Below are 20,388 nucleotides of genomic sequence, written 5' to 3' on the forward strand. Positions count from 1 at the left end.
AGTTCTTTTTGGAAGACTTTATAGTGAAAAACAGCCCTGGCTGAGGACAGTGTAATGCTGGCATAACTGCATGCCATATTTTTCCACTTTGTACCATAAGAGAAGGAATAAAATTTATAACGTTTATCAGGTCCTGGGTAGAGTGCCAAATCCCAGACAAGGTTTTTCTGAAGTCTGCACGTGCCAGGAAGGTAATGGATAATGGATTGGTAGTAAACTGTCATGCCAGGGGAAAAAACTGGCCTGCCATAAAAGTCCCCAAAGGAAAAAGAAAAGCTGTAGCATAAGGAGCCTATTGCCAGAAAGCAATAAGATCAAGTAAATGAGTGCAGCTGCCAAGCAACAATGTGAGTGACATTTTTATAGTTGTGAGCCTGTTTTTCTAATTCTGACTTTCCCAATTGGATAATAATGCACTAATGCTAATTCCTCCAATCAGGCATACTGAGGTGCTCTCCAGTGTTACTGTGGTCACTGAATAGGAGCCATAGGCAATGACATGAAGATGAGACTTCCCTCAGCAGAGTCACTCAGAGGTTGCATAAAAAAGTCCTATGGCAAAGTTAATTTTCCCTCCTTGCATAGTTCTTTCGTAGAGAGCTACATTTATCTTCATGTTCACTCTACATGACACAATCCATACACCAAACTTTATATTTCAGGTATGTTTACTGTGCCACAAAACCAGTGCTGATCCTGCTGCTAAAGTGGAACAAACTGACTCACTAGGTTGCTGTTCTGTGACTTGAAAGAAATAACATAGGTTTATGGCTGATCTGTTCCATGCCACTACATTAAAGAAAACTGGAAAGACACAGGCTCCTAAACACTTTTTTAAATTCTAGTTTGGTTCACTATGATACAGTAGTTTGTCAGGTGTGAAATACATTTCTTCATAACTGAAGGGAGTCAGTATATAATACAGCAAGTTTTTAAACTGCACTAGGAGCCAAATTTATAGGAAATGAAAAGTTGTGAAAAGTGGGAGAAAGATTTTTGTCAAATAATACCTTTTTCTGGGCTTATTTCTGTATGTTTCTTAAAATAATATAAACTACTAATATGCTTTAACTTTATTTTAGAATCTCTTTGATTAAAAATTAGTCTTTATTCATTGCATTCTACAAACATTGTAAACACAAAGACAGCCTTTATAAAAAGAAAAAAAAGAGAGAGAATTAAAAGGGTTATTCAGTATTTCACCAGCCAGAAAAATCAGAGAAGAAAAAGAAAAATCCATGGGAAGGACTCTGTCTAGAACTCAAGACACAAACTAGATTTCCTGTTCTACCAAATACCTCCAATACATTCCTGAATATATTGCTTAGTTTCTGTTGCACTTCAGCTTGGCTCAGCAGCATTCGCATACCTTACAAGACTGCAGTGAGGAAAAACTGCAATAAACTGCAGTTGTGGAGGACTCAGCTCTACAATTACAGACACAGTACAGACATCCTCTATAGAATCTTACAGGTCTAATGGTTTGGAAAGGAGAGACCTTGCTTAATAAGCAGATTACTGAAAAAAATGTATCATAATCAGGTAGCATGAGCTGCAGAAGTTTTAATACTCATTAATAGTATGCAAACGGGAACTCAGGATTTATAAAAATGAATTTATTCAATAGATGATGAGCTTTGTCTGTATCTCATTAGGTATCCCAGCTGGTATTCAAGCTGGTGCTTGCAAAGGTCCCTCGATACACAAGTGTCTCCACAACTGGATATCAAGTGAAAGAGGTGGTTGTGTGTTGGTTTTAACGATGAGTGGTAACAGAGTTCCTAAATTACCATTGAAAATAACAGTTTATTAATATTTAACCAGATAATGCAGTTATTCTTTGGTGTAAGTGATAGAACCTCGCTACATAATACTAAAGATGCTGAGTTGAACTTTCAGTGATTAGATGTGCAAGGGTCATTTTACATATATTCATAACAGCTGAAGGAGTTCAGCTGTGCCAATTTCTGTCCTGCAGAGGCAGAAAGAAAGGAAGATTTCTTGCGTGCAAGATAACCGTCCTTTGCATGCCTATGTAGATGACAATCTGAAAGCTATGATCTAGTTTACCAGATTAACCTACTTTTTTAAACCCTCCTGGGAACTGATGCTGTCGTACCTTGTTCCGAGATTTCCAAATAATAAATATTCTAACTTGGTTCTCTGCAAAGTAATTTTTCTGTTGAGGGAAGTATGTTGCAATCAGTTCTGTGATCTGCCTGTATTCATCCCTTGTTAAGCCATGACAGTTAGTAAAGATTTCCAGTGAATGTTTTTGTCTCTAAATATCGTGATAAAATTTCTGCTATATGTTACTTTTTTTGTTGTTGCTTTTAATTATACTCTTACTTCTTTTTCACTTTTAGTAGGTACAGCTATTTTCTGTTCTTTTGTTGTTGTATTCTAAATTAAAGAGAAAAAGCCTTTGTGACTATATGATGATAATGTGATTTATAATGCAATGCAATGTACTGATAAAATATTAGTGATGTAATTTACTCCTAAGTAAGGAATAGTGAATCAAATTTGCTTTTAGAATGTCTGATATTGAATTCATGTGAAAAAAATCCTGAATGCTAGTGATGTATTCTTCTGATAATTCAGTTATCACCACAGCCTGACCCTAGCCTTAGCCTTACCTTAACCTATTGCATTACCTTAGCTGTTTCCTTAGCCTGAACATCTCTTGTTTCAGGTGCCATGTTTATTTTTAAAATAACAGAACACTTACTACAATCTCTTTGGTTTTGCTATAAACCAAAATAAAAAGAATACCTACCATTTAATAAATGAACCTTATTCCTCACAGAACTCAGTAAATTTGAAGTATTGTGTTGTGTAACTTCCCAATGGACGAGAGCCATTTTTAAAGTTTATCTGCCTAAAGCTGTTTAACTTCATTTTTTCATGAAATGAAAATGAAAAATTAAGAACCAGAAACGCTGTAGAAAAAATACTGCAGCTTAAAAAGATGTGAAGGGTTAAAGAATTTTTCATTTACCATTTTGTCTAGGCTCAGGTGCCAGAGGTTAATGGTGATTACTGCTGTTTTAGGCTGCAGGCTGTAGTTAGTTTGTTCTAGCTTAGACCTTGGAAAGGTTTTTCTCCTCAGTCTCCTCTTTTATACCACTTCTTGGATTAGTAGGAGTGAAGAATTGCAGTATCAAAATGTTTGCAGTTGAGAAGTTGTAAGTATGATTTATTTACTTACATTTGGTGGTGGTGGCAGCTTGTTTTTTTCTTAGGACTCAAGGGGAAGAAGGGAGTCAGTGTTGGAGAGACATCTCAAGAGTTGTAATAAAAATGCCATAGGTAAGAAGAAAGGTAAATCTACGTTATACTTGGCAGGTATGTTCTGGAGGAGAGTGACTTTCTGCTTTGGTGTGTGTAGTGCTCAAGTGTTGGCAGTACTGTAAATAGTTGGAGTAGCGGAGCTTGGCTGGGAGATAGGAATCCTAGCTTTTGCACGTGTCTCGTTCTGGCTTACAAAAACCTTCATATACTTTTGGATTTGTGAAACTGAGTTCTGCTGATCCAAATTCTGCTTTCAGTCAAAATCATTAGGGGTAAAGGATACAAATTGTGAAAGTCTATCCCCATACTAGGTGCCACTTGTGTAAGCATAGAGCAATTTCTTTGTTCCTGTATAAGCTGTGTCTGTATTTGCTGTTAAGTGATGGCATAGTTATATAATTGTATTGGCTTTGTGTGGCAAGGTTTTGGTAGTGGGGGGGTTACAGGGGTGGCTTCTGTAAGAAGCTGCTGGAAGCTTCCCCTGTGTTCGAGAGAGCCCATACCAGCCGGCTCTAAGACAGACCCGCCGCCGGCCAAGGCTGAGCCAATCAGCGATAGTGGTAACGCCTCTGTGATAACATTTTTAAGAAGGGGAAAAAAAGTTGGGACAGACAGAAACAGCAGCCAGAGAGAGGAGTGAGAACATGTAAGAGAAACAACCCTGCAGACACCAAGGTCACTGAAGAAGGAGGGGGAGGAGATGCTCCAGGCGCCGGAGCAGAGATTCCCCTGCAGCCTGTGGTGAAGACCATGGTGAGGCAGGCTGTCCACCTGCAGTCCTTGCAGGTCCACAGTGGAGCAGATATCCACCTGCAGCCCGTGGAGGACCCCAGGCCGGAGCAGGTGGGTTCCTGAAGGAGGCTATGACCCCATGGGAACCCCGCGCTGGAGCAGGCTCCTGGCAGGACCTGCGGATCTGTGGAGAGAGGAGCCCACGGAGCAGGTTTTCTGGCAGGACTTGTGACCCCGTGGGGGGCCCACGCTGGAGCAGTGTGGTCCTGAAGGACTGCACGCCATGGAAAGGACCCATGCTGGAGCAGTTCGTGAAGAACTGCAGCCCGTGGGAAGGACCCATGTTGGAGAAGTTCGTGGAGGACTGTCTCCCGTGGGAGGGACCCCACGCTGGAGCAGGGGAAGAGTGTGATGAGTCCTCCCCCTGAGGAGCATGAAGTGGCAGAAAATAACGTGTGATGAACTGACCGTAAACCCCATCCCCGTCCCCCTGTGCCGCTGGGGGGTTGGTAGAGAATCTGGGAGTGAAGTTGTGCCTGGGAAGAAGGGAGGGGTGGAGGGAAGGTGTTCTGAGATTTGGTTTTATTTCTCATTACCCTACTCCAGTTGATTTGTAATAAATTGAGTTAATTTTCCCCAAACTGAGTCTGTTTTGCCCGTGACGGTAATTGGTGAGTGATCTCTCCTGTCCTTATCTTGACCCACAAGCTCTTTGTTGTATTTTCTCTCTCCTGTCCAGCTGAGGAGGGGGAGTGATAGAACAGCTTTGGTGGGCACCTGGCATCCAAGCCAGGGTCAACCCACCACAATAATTAGCAAAGATTTTGCCTTGGTTTTCCTATAGAGTATTCTAAAACTTCCTTTATGGCTGTATGGGGCATGTGAGCTTGTATTCAGTCAACTACTACCCTTGGTGTCTTCCTTCCTAGTCTCTGAAATCAATGAGGAGGCTGCTTGTTAGGCTTTTTTCATCTGTAAAATATATAATTTGTGACTTCTAGCCAAAACCACTGCAACACTTCTCCTCAAGACATAATCACAGTTTTCTTAAGCCTTCTCAAATAAATAGGTTTCTTTTAATGTCTTTTAAGAGGCATTAAAAAAATGGAATTATCATACTCATGGGGAAGCAATGTGAGCTTAAAAAGCACAGGGAATGGTGTCTTCTAGTTTCTTTGTCTCTGTGTGCCGTGGTGATCTGACAGAATTTGAGTAGCTGGTAAGTGAAGGCACCTGCTAGAAATTCTCCCCCCCGCCCCCAATGTGTGTGGTGGTGTGGGGTTTTTTTGTTTTGGTTTGGTTTTTTTTTTCTTTCTTCCCCAAAGCTACTCTTTTGTTCTTTGCCAGGGAGCTTTCAGAGTCAGTCTGGTTTTGTTCAATTGAAATCAGACATGTTTATTTCATGCGTTTTCCATGTTGAGGTGAGGTGGCGTACAGACTGCTTGCTGAAAACAAAGAATGAGGCCCCAGTCATTAATACTGGCTGAGGGGAGAGCACGTTGTAGCCCAGGAATTTGGGATGGAATTTGAAAGTAGTTTCAGAAATCCTCCATGACTGTGTGATCTTAATTCGGTTGTGTGAAGTATCTGAGGGTTCTGTGGTGAGTATATACTGTTCTTGGAGATGGTATTTGCCATGTCGTTTTGAGAGTGAGGATGGTGATGGTTTGGTGTGGAGTTTTTTGTTTGGGTTTTTTTTTATGTTTATTTTGTTTTTCTTTTTTTCTGGTCCTCCAGAAGATGTCTTAGACTGCCTGACTACTTGGTCTGGGTACTTGATGAAAGACTGGAGAATTGGGGTTTGTTATCACTTTATGAGGCATTATATATTAACTAGCGTTGCTGCTTTGTGTTACAGCAGGAAAACAATAACCAGTCTCTGGTTGCTAAGAACAATAATGAAATTTTGGACAGTAGGGAATATTTTTAGAGATCGTGTTGGACCAAGACTTAATTAGCGTGTGCTTTTTTTTAATAGTGATGTGGGAAGCATGTTATACTTAAAATAGCTCATCAAGACTGCTTTGAGTTGTTTTAATTTGGAGAACAAAAAAAAACTTTCAAAGGGAAAGTACTCTGACAACAGAGAGAAAAATGGAAAAAAGCTAATTCTGTGGGTGGGGTTTTTTTGTCTTGTTGAAGTATACAAAACTGCTAGAAAACTAGTGGTGTGTATATATGTCCACGTATCTATATCTACACACTTACATGTATATGTAAACATAGTAATAATGAATTTTCCTGAGATTGGCAGGGGTGAATGATACTTTTGCCATTTATTGGAAGGACCAATAAAAGAGCAAGGTTACCCGTAACAACCACATATAAATACATCATAGGGCTTATTTAGAAGCTTATAAGAACTTTCTCCAATGACAACTTTTGGTCAAATGCTGCATATGTAGGCTTTGGTATGGAACATTCTTAAAAATTTTCATGCTGTCTAAATCGTTGCACCAGCATGTAAGAACCAACCAGTCACACATTTTCTTCTTAAGCTTTTAAAAGAATTTCAACAGCATGAATTGAACTGTCACAACAGTGGTAGATGTTCTTATAGGATTGCACTTTGCAATAATTTTCCCTTTGTACTATTAGGATGTTGGTCATTGTAAAGTTCAGTGGGCTCAGTATGTGAAAATGGAACATCATGAAAACGAAATTCCTGAGCTGTCAAATCAAGACACAGAAATAATGTTAACTCCTGTATGATTCCACGCTATAAAACTCTTGTGTAACACCAAAAATGGCAAAAACTTTTGTGATTGCTAGGTGAAACCATGTCATGGTTCGTGCCCCCAAAAAATAGTTATGACAAGCAACCTAAGCAGAGAGATGACAGTTTGTGGAGATCTGGAGCACTTCATTTTGGAATTACTAGTTATCATATCAGCGATGGCTGAGATTTTCATCAAAACAATGCAGAGAGCTTGGAAACTGAGCTAAGCTTGGCTGGTGTAAGTGCCAAGTACATTGTAACCTTCTGTTTTGTAAAGCATTGCATAGTCTGATCAACTAAAAAAAAAAAAATAAACCATGAGAAAAATTTATGCGTGTTGGTAAATACAGGCTTCATTGATCTGAACCCTAGTAACTTCTGTGCAGAATTGAGAACAGATTTAACGCTGCAGGCCTTCTGAGTTGAATTTTTAGGACGAGGCTAGACTTCCAAAAGGATATGCTGGTGGTACACTCCAACAGCAAGAAAAATTCCTATTGCCCCTATAGATATTGTAAGAGACCTCTAGATTTTGATCAAAGTACAGAGGTAAACAGGGTAGAAGAACTGACTGACTGTGAGGGGAAAAAAATAGCCTTAAACTGAATGTTCAGAGAAGCTTAAGTATCTTTGCCAGTAAGGCTCTTGACAGTCCTGTTATTGTGTTTGTCAAGTTTAAATCTGTGTTGTCAAAATATATCTTGCGAATCACTTGCAAATGGCTTTTTCAGGCAAGATTCTTTAAAGGTAAGTGACTTTGGATTTCAGACTTGCAAACCAATTGCCGAACCAAGATTGCAGTTGCCCTAAAATTTCTCTGAAGTGTTAATATGGTAGAAAAAATAGCAAAGTTTGGATTAAAGGAACACGAGGAAAACTATTTGTCATACACAGTTTTAAAGGATAGATACAAGCAAAACTGATAGAATAATTGTAAAAGCATATATTTTCCAGTGGACCTTCTACAGGCTATACGAGATGCAAAGAAGCCAATAAAGTGCTGGTGAAATTCCATTTGCTAGGCATTAAAAACCAGAGGTCTTTCACTGATAGGTGAGGTATGCCCACAGTCTGGGGAGGATATCATAGAAAGGTAAGCAAAAATTGCTGAAGGGAGACCAAGAAACGTGTTACACTGCTTTAGTCATTGGTCTGTCTTATTTGAACTGCTTTAGTTTCCACAGAGCCTATAAATTCTTTCTTGAAGGTTCAATAAAATTATGTAGCCCTATAAACATCTGAGCAGCAAATCAGACTGTGGCCAGAAGTTTGGGTCTGTGACAGGAAGAAAATAATTAAAATGATTCCTTGAGAAGGAAGGGCAGACTGAATATTTTGGCAGAACCTTAGACACTTTCATTACTGGTATTAGGGGATGAAAGTCCTCTTGTGGTAATTATACCTTTCGTTCTCCAGCAAAAGTGACTGACAATGAAACTTCTAAGGGAATGAGACTGGAAAAAAAAATACAAAAGGAAGGCAGTAGAGAATATATAAAATGCAACTGAATTTCCTTATGGATATTAAATGACAGTAGTGGAAGTAGGATTCTTGTTACATCTGAATCTGTTTGCCTGGGAAGGGATGGCAAGAAGCTATTCTGCACGTTCCTCCCAGAGCTCTTTGACTGCTGTCACCCCACTCTGCTCACAGAGTCTAGTGTATTTCACATAACTCGATTTGGGGCCTATAAAGTCTTTTGAAGAAAAATGGTAAAATTACTTCAGCTGTGCTGTATGTGGGTTTACTAGTTTATTCTAAATTTTGGAGAGTAACATTGCTACTGTGTGCAGAGGTTTTTCCAAGTGACCTCATGTAATAACAGCTCCAGTCTTTTATTCTATTACTGTTAGCAGTTAAAAAAGAGGGAAGTGCAAAGTAGTATAATTAGCCATCGAGATGCTTTCTAGGTGAGTAGGTTAACAGACCTAACATGATTTAAGATAAAAATCCTTGCCATGGGAAGTATTCTGCTTACTGTTGTGCTGAAGAAGCATCCCTTTCAGTTGTTCTTAGTTCTTTAGTAAAGAACATAAGCTCCATCACCCAGTACGCTTAGATCGCCTTTTATGAAGTAAACAGAGCCAAAATACTCTGAAAGGAAAATAGAAATTACTGGCAGATCCTTTTGTAGAGCTACCAGTACTGAAGCCAGTAGCTGTATTTGCTCTGACTCTCTTGTTCCAAGTTGTTGCCCTTGCCCTTCTCCACCTCCTCCCCACTCTCTGCAAAGCCATGACTAAGTGCTAGAAAGAAACTCTGTGTTTCAGAGAGCTGTGGGATGGTGGGGAAGAAGTGATCTGTGATTTAATCCAAGTGGCTTCCAATGCATGGCTAATGCAGAGACCTCAAACTCAGTGTAGAATAACAAAAAAGCAAGTGCAAGCTTTAAAACAGTTTGGTGCTTTTGCAGACATAGCAATCTGAAAGCTGCTTTTCGTGAGTCTCGAATGCTCCAATAGGACAATGTGTCTTGAATCATGTGAGACATTGTCTCAAGTATAGTGTATTCTGGCTCATGACATATGGACTAAGTATCAGTTGGAAGACACATATCTTTAAAATCAGTGACTCTTCTACATCCGATGCAGATAGAAATTCCATTAAGTTGGTGTTTTTTCCAGATGCACTGCTTTGGTGAATTGTACCACACCCAGGAGCTTGGAGGAGTTGAAGAGATACAGATTTGCTTTATATCACAAATTAGTTTGTTCTTTCCATTGTTAATAAAAATTGTTGCAGCGTTTCTTTTGTAAAAATCTGTGTCTCCACATGTTCTGCAAGTTGGCATTTTAGGCTGTGATACAGAGGTGCCTGATGTGGGTAACAAGCTAGCCTGGTAGTAAGAGTATCTCAATGCATCGTGGCTATAGTAATAAACATTCATTTCACTCTAAGAGCAGAACTCACATGCTAGCCGACTTTTTTCATTTTTTGAAATCACTGGAAAACATATGTTTTTCCTCCTGTTTTCAGTCAGGACACAAAAGTGAAGAACTGTTTGAGGGAAATGTGAAAGAAATGCACTTTGCATGTGAAAATACTTCAATCAATATGTTGGCATTAGGATAAAAATTGGATCATGGTTCCATCTCCCAGCAAGTCTTTTTCCCCCTCACTTCTTCCTCATTACTTTCTGCATTTGCTTGTTCTGAGCTGATCTGAATTACGGTAGTATTCCATACAGGACTCTTTGGGCAGGGCTGGTTTCACAGGCTGAGATCCTTTAGTAAAATAGTCTGCTATCTTTTGTTCTCTGGGGTAGTCAGCTCAACATGACATCAGTAAGTAGGACAGTGTATTTTTTTTTTCTAAGTCATAATAAATCAAATATGCTATCTGTACTTTTTATTTTCCATGGATTGCTTTGCCTCGGAGTAGATCTGATCTAGTCTCCTGTTGTGGTTTAACCCCAGCCAGCAACTAAGCACCACACAGCCGCTCACTCACTCACCCCCACCCAGTGGGATGGGGGAGAGAATTGGAAGGAAAAAAGGTAAAACTTGTGGGTTGAGATAAGAACAGTTTAATAGGACAGAAAGGAAAAACATAATAATGATGATAATAAAATGACAATAATACTAATAAAAGAATTGGAATATACAAAAAAAAAAAAAGTGATGCACAATGCAATTGCTCACCACTCGCTGACCAATGCCCAGTTAGTTCCTGAGCGTCGATCCGCCCCTGGCCAACTTCCCCCAGTTCATATACTGGGCATGACATCACATGGTATGGAATACCCCTTTGGCCAGTTTGGGTCAGCTGCCCTGGCTGTGCCCCCTCCCAACTTCTTGTGCCCCTCCAGCCTTCTTGCTGGCTGGGCAAGAGAAGCCAGAAAATCCTTGACTTAGTCTAAACACTACTTGGCAACAGCTGAAAACATCAGTGTGTTATCAACATTCTTCTCATACTGAACCCAAAACACAGCACTATACCAGCTACTAGAAAGAAAATTAACTCTATCCCAGCCAAACCCAGGACATCTCCCACCACTGTCCAGCAACTGAAATGATTTGAAAAGAACAAATTAGGTTAAGTTGGCAGTGTAAGTATCCCTTGATGTGACTTCAGAAAAATCTACATGACCACTAAGCACAAAATTATGAAGTCTGTTTCCAAGTGGAAATGTCAATCTTTGCATGTGTGGGGTGGGAGAGGAAATGGCACTGAATGTTTTTGTTCCCATTTTCCTGAAATCTTTCATATGTAGCACCCCTGGAGACCATTTTGCTCAGAGGAGCAAGTATTCAGTGACTTCCTATAGAGAAAAAAATGCCAATGCTTCTCTTTAGAGAAGTTAATACTGGAGTGGATATGCCTTCTTCCTCCTGTGCTCTCAGACTGCCTCCTTGGGCAGTATTTTTATAAAAAAATTTTTTTTATACTGCCTCCAGTATTTTTATACTGCTACTCAGTAAATGTGATTGCTGCCCAAGACATTCGACTCCAAAGGATATTATTAATCAATAGAATCTATACATTTAAGGCCAAAGAAAGTTTGGTTTTCCTCTATGTTCATGTCTCTCATTTCAAATGTGAGTTGTGTGGATCATCTGGGACAAAGCTGTTTCCCCCTTGAGGCCATTTACATTATTTACCATAAAGCCTTATTTGTGCAAATATTTTATTTTTTCTTCACAGAAAAAAAATTTAAAAAAGAAAGTAAAAGGGCAGCAGATGCCAGCAGCCATGGGCTTTTCTGGAACATTGGTAAAAGGCGAGGTGGTCTATCATGATTTTGTGTACAGAAATAGGCATTTGTCTTTGGGCGAATACATCTCTAAGTTCACATTCAGATGTGTTGTCATCAGTTTCACCTGATTCATGCATGTCAACCAAAGCATCTAGAGTCTTAGGGACAAATGGTGAAGAAGAAACATGAAAGCCAACAGTTGCAGAGACTAGAGGTGGTGGGATCGTGGTGTTTATTGAGAAGCAGTTTTTAGAGGGAATACTTCTAACCACTATTCCGTATTTAGGGAGTCTCGTTCTGTAAGATGTGGAACTCTGTTGCTTGCAAAGCAATGCTGATGAATTTCCAACTGCAGTACTTAACAGTGAAGTAATGTAGACCGTTTCAGTTAGTGAGAGGTACGGTGAAGTCCTAGACTTTCCAGACGAATGGCTCTCATTGCTGCAGCTCTGTGTGAAGCGCACTTTCCTCCGAAATGGGCGGTTGCTACCAACAAGGTCTGGGTTGCTGGCGAGGCTGTTCCCGGAGCTGACAGGGGGGTGGGGGTGTGTGTGATGGCTCTGTTGCTGTGGGAACTAATGAAGTTCTAAAGTCAGCAGTAAGATTTCCTTCTGCTTTGATCCCCCGGGGAGGATGAGCAAGTCCTTTTCAAATGCAAATCTTCAACGTGTAGCCTACTAGAGGGAATAAAGATGGGAAGGAGAACAAATCTGTTTTAAGCTTCAGGCATTTTCAAATTGGTTGTGCTACTGGTGCCCTTTCTTAACCTTTCTTTTTTCACTTCTGCAAAGCATTACCTTGGGTAAGCTCTGCTATGCTAAAATCAGTCTGATGTTTGGAAATGATTTTTCTTTTCTGCGTGCAGGAAGTTGGTGGTTTTGGCGGGAGTCTTCGTTCTTCTCTCCCCAAAGAAGGGGAAGTAAAAAGCTTCCTGCTCTCCCAGAATGATCATGTGCAGTTTTTGACCTTTTCCAGTAATACACATTGTGGGGTTTTTTGTTTGTTTGTTTTTTCACAAGCTGCTAGGAGCACAGGATGTGGCATGGAGGGAGGAATTCTGCCAGTGCCAATAGGGAGCTCTCTTCTGACTGGGCTCAGGGAGTTTTGCTTGTCCGTGTTCCCCTCTCTTCCTCTGCTTGTGAGAGCGCCCACGTCATCACCTAATACTGGGTTGCAAAGAATTAGGTTTAGATTTTTTTTTTTCTTAACTTGCAGAAATATCTTATTCTGCAACTTGTCACCTGTGCTAAGCTACTAATTACAAAGTACGTTCTTCCAACGTTTCTGAAGTAGTTATTTATGTGCAAAAGCCTGTAAGGCACCTTTCCTACAAGGAGGTACAGCAACCTAGAATTTGGGAATCAAACTATATTCGGTGGGTGTTTAAAGTTGAAACTAAAAGCTGACTCTTACTGCTTGCAAGAAGATGTTGCCTGCTTGATGATTTAAAAGCTGACTTCCACCTGAAAGACAGTTTATGTATTTGGGGAAAAACTCTTAATGGCTAGGTCAGGATTGCTGCAGTAGAAGAGAGAGTACTTCAGTGTTGCTTCTGTGTTCCCCTAACCTCAGACTGGCTGTCCAGTGAGTTCTCTGGAGTAAATCAGCCTTTAGTTCTCTCTATTACCGCCGCCAGTGCCCACTACTAGTCCTTGAACCAGAATCCTCTGGTAGAACGGTAACAGGTAAATGTGGGAGAGAGCAGGGTTGCTGGAGGTATGATACCATTGAATGCTACAGGATAAAGCCTCAGTGCAGATACGGTTTTGTAACGTCTCTCTGAATCACCCCAAACCTCTGTGGCTTGGATCTGTTAAGGGGGGGGGGGCAAATACTCTCTGGCGTGCAGATGGGGCAGTTGTGATGGCTCTGTTCACATGAGTGCTCACTGAATCAACATACTCGTTTTCCTTATTCAGCTAATCACTATCAAGGCTATGCAGCAGTCTTAATTTTGGGGTTAACATTAGGATTTCATTGCTGTAGTTCCACTGACTTCAATGGCATGACTTCTGCTTCTCGAGGGAACTGAAAAAGGAGCTGGACCCACTGTTTTCAAAGTTTCTTTTCATTCTTGTTACTAAGCAGGTCGTGACTTTCACTTACCATGTGTTTCCCATAAAAACCCTGGCTGCCTTGAGTGCTATATGATAGGTTGTCTGGAAGCTGGAGACAAAGTGCATGCACTCTGCTAGAAAGACTTTCTGAAATATCTTGTATACAGTAGCTGAAGTTGGCACATGCTACTTACGCTACAGCATCTGCATGTGGTCACATTTACAATGTTCACACTGCAGCATTCACAAGAAAACCATGTAATGATGAAAGGGCTTCAGTGCATACAGTATGATGTAAAAACAAGTTAAAAATAAACCTATGAAACATCTAAGGAGTGGAAAAATCTGAAAGGCTGTACAGGACAATGCAAGCCTGTATTTTTGTGGACAGTGGTGGGGAAGGGAGAACTAAGCGCGTGTCAAAACAAATACACTGAAGGATATGAAAAATGTTCTTTCCTTCCAGATTTATCTTCTGTAACAGAAACAAAGATTGAGAATTAAAAGAAAACTAATTTGCGTGTTGTGTCAATGTCGAATGGCACAGTCTTCAGCTTGTAGAAAGGAAGTTAGAGTGATCATCCAAAGCCAGCACTTTACTAAGCCATTTTATTAAACTTACTGTTTATTTTATGTGTGGCAATAGCAAACTATGAGAATTTTAATGCTGGGAAGGGGGGGGGGGGAGTGTTGTTTTGGTTTTTTATGTTGCCTCTTTGCTAATGGTTATAAACTTTCAAGTCTGGAAGCTGACCACTTGCATGTAGAAGTCCCCTTCATGAAAGAAAATATAAGTTTAGTAGGTTTTTTACATTTTTTTCCCTTTTTTTGACAAACTGTATGTTTTTTTCAACCCTGCTGAATTCAGTGTAAAATATTCTCATTTCAGCTATAATAGGACACTTTAATATTCAGATCATCTCCCAGTCTTTTGCTGTAGGTGGTCTTGTAACAACTATTGTAGTTTCCCTTCATGGGGCAGGAAGGGTTGTGCTGCACACAAAGGGTGCATCGCTGGGACAGCGTAGCTGTCTTCAGTGGTTTTCCAGAAGGGACACAGACAGACGGCTTGGTAATATCTCTGGGAAGAGAGGGAGAAATGTTTGGAGAAACTATTGCTGCAGTGTATTTGAGCTGTAGACCAGACAGATGAGCTGTTGGGTGTCTGATGTGTTCTCCCTCAGAAAAGGCTCAGTGCCAAGGTATCTGACAGCATATACTTTATTCACTACCTGAGGCCTAATGGATCAGGCTGGTGATCATGCATCAGGACTACCACTTCTGTTTTAAGGAACACTTTCCTACAAAGTTCAGAGGTAAACTTAGATGAATGTCAAGGTCTAGGCACCCAGACTTTGGGCTAAATCCTGCAACTCATTGCTTCTGCAAAGAGGCAACTAAGTAGCCAAGAATTCTGGGTTTAGACCCAATACTGGTTAAAATCTGTGGACTTTCTGCTGAACAAAAATTTCCAATCCTGGTGGAATTCTTAATGGCTCTGAAATACAGAGATGTAGAAATAAGCATTCTTGCTATTTTAAAATAAATAAATAAATAAATTGAAAACAGCAGAGTTAATTTCATGTACATGGGTGATCTTTTTTTGCTCACTTTTGTACAAAATTTTTAATAAATCACTCTGTAATTTGGGGGACTGGGAAGGGAATAATCCCTGGCATGGAACAGAGAATTTCTGGATAAAGACGATGAGCATAAAATCTTCGTGTCTGTGCTCTAGTATGGCTGCCACCATCTGACATTTAGATGGGATAGCTGAGGAAACTATGTGATGTTTTAAGTGGTTTTTGGAATAGGAAGCCTTTTCTGAACAGACAGAGCCTTGGATGGATGGATCAGAAAAAGGCAAATGTCTTGCTGAAAAATCTGTGCTCTCTGCATCTAAGTGAAGTTGGGACTGTAAGGCTTTTGTAAGGAAAACCTGATGAGTAAGTCTTTTGAGTGCGCATAAGCACATAATAAATCTAAATCTGAACTCTGAAATGTGACTGTATAGCAAGGTGGATCTGAAAGGCTATAATTTCAAAATCTGTGGAAGGATTTTGCAGTCCATTCTCCAGTCCTGCACCTTGAATTAATCAGATGCAATTTATACTTATGTTTTGATTATGGAGCACTTGAGTAACTTACATTGCAGTACAGGAGCTAGATTTATGGTGGAGATGTATTAATCCTTGTGAGGTAAATACCTAAAATCCTATTTGTAGTCTAAATAGGAGGAAAACGTGGGAAGGTGAGAGGGGTCTGGCTGTATATTTAGTCTTTAGTAGCTGTGTAGCAGAGGTGTTCATAGATGAATAGGAACAGTCTTCTCAGTAGCGAGAAAGATTCTAACTGGGGTATATGAATTTCTTTTTCCCCAGGTTTGTTCTGTGGAATTATTCTGACTTCTTCATTAACAGATTAACCCTGATTTCTTTTTTCTGTAATAATCTTAATCTAAATGTTAATAAATAATCATGTTTTGTTTATATTCAGGTATATTTGGTCTGAATTCATCATGTTAACCAAACTCACTTAGTAACTATCATAAAACTAAGGAAACTATTTGAGGGAATACATATCATTTTATTTTTTTAAGTAACTAAATCTGAATTTTGGTCAAATATCACGGAAAACTTTGGAAGTAAATCTGAAGAAGCTCCTCTGGACACAGAGGGGAAAAAAAACCAACATAGAAGTATGAGGGTCCTGTGCTGTCCAGGTGAGATTTATGAAGTTTTATGCACCAGTCTCAGTGAGAGGAGGGAAAAAAAAAACCCAAAACCAACAACAAAACAAAACCAAGTTTGCTGTATCCTATATCTTTTCGTTGGATACACAGGATCGCTTTCCAGCCATGCAGGCGGAGAGTTCAGACTTTGACACAAAGTGACGTTATTGTTGGCAACTGGGGAATGAACAGTGCTTGTAGGTAGAAGGGGGGTGGGGGGTTGTAGTTTGGGGAGAATACATTCTGTCTTTTGGTGGGGCCAACTCACAAAGCCTTAAGTGTGCTGTTCATTTGATCTGCAAATCAAGATTCCTTCCTCTTCATGAGGAAGAATAACTACAGTAGAAACGGGGGGGTGGGGCTTATTTTAAGGAATATGAGACTCTTCAAGCCTTAGTTAAAGAGGAGAAATGACAGAGCAATGACAGTGCAAATTAACTCAGTTGTGCAATCAAAAGTTTATTACAATTTCTTTGTTGTAGAAAGTAATCAAATAAAGTTTTATAAAAATGCTGATGCACCTTTGCACTAGTGCTATGGTCAGAAAAGCTTGTTGCAGGTGTCATTGCAAACTGCTTTTGGCTGTTTGGAAGGGTGGGGGCAGCAGGCCCAGAAGACATCATTTTTGGTCTGTACCAGAATGGGAAAGCTTTTGATAGCCTAGTTTGTTGGGGGGGGGGTGTGTGTGGTGTGTTTGTTGTTGTTGTTTTAATTTTAGTTTCTTTGTTGTTGTTTTGGTTTTGGTTTTTTTTACCTCTATGACACAAGACTTAACTCTTAAAGGAGAGTTTGAAATTTAAGACCCAAATAAAGGAAGAAAGGCTGAAGGGCAGAAGGCATGCAGGATGCAATGCTCTGGAATTTTTCTTTTTTTTTTTTTTTTTTTTATTGTTGTTATCCTGTAACTAGGAGAAGAATGCCCATTTTTCTTCCTGCTAGATTTTGTGTAACTCTAGTTACTTTCTTAAAATAATCCTGTGCCAACAGTATTACTTTTTTTGGTTCAAGTGGCTGGCAAGCTGTGACTGTAATATAGTATTATAAAGCATACAGTGAACCTACAAATGGTTTTCTAGAAGTTATTGCTGCACGTGCTGGAAGTGTCACTGACAGAGCTGAGTTGAACTTGGAAGCTCTCTTACTGGTGTTAGGCTCAGCACAAGTTTTCTCCCAAACAAAGATGAAAGGGTTTGTCTTGTTTTTCTTCTTCAAAGAGTTAGTTAGCCTTCTGCCATTGTCAACAAGTGAAGAGAAAATATTTGGGTCTTGCCTCGCTAAACTGGCACAAATTCTTTTTTTCTCTGGGATTGGTCAAATATTAATCGGCACTCCCTTCTAGAGGATATCACGTTGTGAACATTGCAAGTTGTTCTCCCCACAGGGGCTGGGCTTTGAGGCTGCAGTCTCTCTCGCAGGTGCACGATGGAGTTTGGTTACGGGGAGCCTGTAGTGTTCCTGCAAAACAAATTTGGTTTTAACAAATGATCACTTTCTCACTAAGCCTTGATTAAAGTGTAAATACTCATTTCTCTAAAGTTCACGTTTCTCTTTTCTGGGACTTTCTAGAGTCATAGCACAAATGTGCCGCCTTCAGCAGCTGTGGGGCTACTCTTCCTCTCTTTTACCACCCTGTGGTCCAATCCACATTCACAGTGACATACACTGACAGCATCTCCTTTTTGTTGTTGTTATGCACTTTGTATTGTAGCACCATCTCTGTCCTTCAGGAAACGTTGACTTATCCGTGGTAATGTTTTCTGACAAATACACATCACGACATGGGCAATGATTTGATTGTACCTTTCCCCATGCTAAATTTCTCATTACTGCTGTGCCTATGACTCTGACATTTTACCATTTTTGTGTGGAAGTGGAGGCCTGTCCACAGTCATGGAAACTCTTTAAGCTGTCCCCAAGGCATTCTGTCATGTCACTGGTAAATATGACAGATTCGTTGTCTAGAAAGAAGTGAATGGAAGGAGACAGGAGGGGGCTAGTGTCCCTTTCCACCTAAACTACAGAAAAATCTACTAAGAAAATGTGTTAGCTTTATGGGCTGTATTTATGCAAAGTAACTATTCACGCTGCATACCCACCTCTCTGTTCCTTTTCTCAAAAGATACAAGACATCCCACTTCCTACAAATTACCACATGGAATATAGGACCACATGAGATAGAACAGTGTGAGGTGTTGTACAGCAAAATCACCAACCACAAATAAATGCTGTTCAGAATGTTTTGCAGATGTTACACTTACCTGAAGATAACTGTATAGCAAAGCTAAAAAATTACTTTTTTTGTGACTGAAGCATACTGCTCTATCAGTCTTTATTCTACATATTGGATTTGTGTGCACACGCACATATATGGTTGATTATGCAGTTAGGATATATGTGCTGCATCTTATTTATCTGTTTGCCAGAATGAATTCTTTATGATCATATTTATCTTTTAAATTATAACTAGGTTTCAGGACTTGACATCTATCCTGAATAGATCTGTTAGCATTCTTAGTTTTGAATGTTGTCATTTAATTTGCTTTGCTATGAAAGAGTTTATACTTAAGATGGAAATATTCATGTGTCACATCCTCCAATTAATTTTCTGTTTAGGGAGCAGGCTGCTTCAGTTTTATCCCATTCATTCTCAGTAACTCTAAGGGTCATTGTAAAGCTGTGAATACAGTTCTTTCACAAAAAAAATTAGCCTGAACTTGGGCTTTTTTTAGGTAGGGCTTTTTTTTTTTTTTTTTTGAGGCCACTCAGAAGTGGAGTACTCTATTTTTCTCTTTGATAATGAATTTTGGAAAAATCAGCTTGGGTACTGGGAACACACTGACCTCCTCACCCTTGCCACACAAGTTCTAAAGGATTTCTTTCCCCCAGAGTGTCTGGCTATGTAAACAGATGACCTACCTGTTTACCACAGACTCATTCTCTGGATGTGAAATAAATTTCAGTGACTCAGTGCATCCTATTAAGTAATATTATCAATATTTAGAGGAAGGTGGTGGAATTTTCCATGCTGTCTGTGCAAATTGTTTATTTCCAGCATGTCTGGCAGACTTACTGCAGATGCCTTTCTGATATCACTTCCTTTAAGAAATTGAAAGGATATTTTTGATATCTCAGGACTAGGTAATATATGAGTATTTATGCATTAATAATAATTACACCAATAACTGTTTTCTCAACTGAAAAATGAATCTACAAACAAATTGTTCTAACATACCAGTTAAACATTCAAGAGCCCTAGTTAGAGGTCTTGTATTATGGCCTTGATAAGTTCTCCCTTCTTTTCAGTAAAAAGTGTTCTTCTTATGCGCAGCCTATGCTTTTCCCGTTAATTGGTGTAGCCTGTGTTAGTCTGTAGTGGTACTTTGTGGTCCCTAGTTTCTGCCCTATGTCCTATCCTATATACTATTTGAGCCTTTATCTGTGCTCATAGAATGAGTAAAAAGCATGAAACCAGCACTATTTCAGGGACTTCTTTTTCTTCTGTGGCAGTGTTCAGCTCATTAGTTCTACCAAGAATTGATACGGAAGTAATTTATATTGTTTGGTTGGTTAACACACACATTTGGGAGACTGTATGAATTGTGTTGAAGAACATCCTTGGTTCCTGAGGATTTATCTAAAGGACATAGTAAGTCCATGTATTTCAAATAAAGTTGGTTAAGTTCACATGTCTGAGTGTGCTTTTAACTATGACTGGCTCGTGGAGGTGGCTGGGCCTCTAATACTTATGCTGACCAGTATGCTCTATCCCTGGTTTGTTGGTTTGTTTGTTTCCCCCCCCCCTCCCAATCTGTTTACCCACATAGTGGCATTTTATTTTTAGACTGTAAATTCTTCTGGAACTGTCCTTTTGTAGCGTACTGGTCAAGATCCAAACAAATAATGATTTGATATCTCTTGCATCTTAAGGCACTTACACATCTCATCTATAGATGTACTTGCATAAAGTTTGCTTTGTTAAGAGTGTCTTACAAAGTATCCACTAAGTTGATATTGCAAGGTCAATTGTAACCTTTCAAGCAGTGACTGGCAGATAACGCTTATGTCCACTTCTGGTAACTGAAATGCTCTGTCATACAGACACAGAGTGTAACAACCATGGGAAGTGGGAGGGAAGGGAAGATGTCCCAATTATTAAGTT

This window comes from Harpia harpyja, chromosome 2 (assembly GCF_026419915.1).
Source record: "Harpia harpyja isolate bHarHar1 chromosome 2, bHarHar1 primary haplotype, whole genome shotgun sequence".
In the NCBI taxonomy this organism is placed as follows: Eukaryota; Metazoa; Chordata; class Aves; order Accipitriformes; family Accipitridae; genus Harpia; species Harpia harpyja.